Source organism: Apium graveolens, chromosome 9 (genome assembly GCF_009905375.1).
Source record: "Apium graveolens cultivar Ventura chromosome 9, ASM990537v1, whole genome shotgun sequence".
Lineage (NCBI taxonomy): Eukaryota > Viridiplantae > Streptophyta > Magnoliopsida > Apiales > Apiaceae > Apium > Apium graveolens.
Window position 1 is genome coordinate 61,018,256 of NC_133655.1, and position 1,198 is coordinate 61,019,453.

The 1,198-nt window shown below is 41.7% G+C and overlaps 1 non-coding gene across 1 annotated transcript; it reads left to right on the plus strand.

Annotated features, from left to right (window-relative positions):
* Positions 1-873: 873 nt before the first annotated feature.
* LOC141688405 (small nucleolar RNA R71) lies at positions 874-980 on the plus strand. The gene has a single exon (XR_012561849.1). It is a non-coding gene; the product is annotated as a small nucleolar RNA R71 (small nucleolar RNA).
* The last annotated feature ends 218 nt before the right edge of the window (positions 981-1,198 follow it).

A 1,198-nucleotide genomic window follows, 5' to 3' on the forward strand; every position in this document is an offset into this window, starting at 1 on the left:
CCACCTCGGCATCCTTCAGCACCTCTTCTTCAGCAACAACTTTATTTTCTGAAACTTGAGATATTTCAGGGCTTGCAACCTTCCCAGAACTCAATATAATTGCCTTAACCTGATCTTTTGCTTCCCTCTTTCCTGGAACTTCTGTGTCACTAGGGAGTGTACCAGGTTGTCGATTCAACAAAGCATTGGCAATCTGCCCAATTTGATTCTCCAGAGTCTTAATAGAAACCACTTGGCTCTTGCACATGAGCCTGAACTCCTCCATTTCAGATTTTTCAACGGATTGACTTGTACTTCCATGCAGTAGTTGTTGAAGTTAAAGTTGGAGTTGTTGTCTTGGTGCATATTACGGTTGTTGAAAACCAGGAAGGTTGAATTGCTTTGTTGCATACTGCTGATAAGGTGGTTGCACCGCATTCTGATTGTTGCTCCAGCTGAAGTTAGGATGATTGTGGTTGTTGGGATGATAAGTGGCTGGAACTGGTTGCTGCAACCTCTGAAAGTTGCTTACAAACTGAGGTGATTCACTAGAAATAGCACACTGCTTAGTTTCATGCGCACCTGCACAAAGCTCATAAACACTTGTGATCTGATTAACTCCATAATTAGCCAAAGAATCCACCTTCATCGTTAAAGCCTTTAGTTGAGCAGCTATAGTAGTAGCTGTATCCACCTCCATAATTCCTGCTACCTTGCCTTAAGATAAACTTTTGAGTTGGGTTCTGGTATTCATTAGCAACCATCAGTTCAATCAATTCATAAGCTTCATCGTAGCTCTTAGCCCATAAGGCTCCACCTGATGCTGCATCAAGCATAGGTCTTGATTGTGCTCTCAAACCATTATAAAAGCAATTGATGATCATCCAATCAGGCATGCCATGATGAGGACACTTCCTAAGCATCTCCTTGTAACGCTCCCAAGCCTCACATAGAGATTCTCTCTATTTCTGTGCAAATTGAGTAAGAGCATTCCTGATGACAGCTGTCTTTGCCATAGGGAAGAATTTAGTGAGAAACTTTTGAGCAAGAACTTTCCAAGTAGTGATACAACCTGCTGGTAGAGAATGTAACCAGCACTTAGCTTTATCCCTTAGAGAGAATGGGAAAAGCGTCAGCTTAATAGCATCTTCAGAAACATTATTGAACTTGAAAGTGTCGCAGTCTCGATGAAATCTCTAATGTTCATGTTGGGATCATC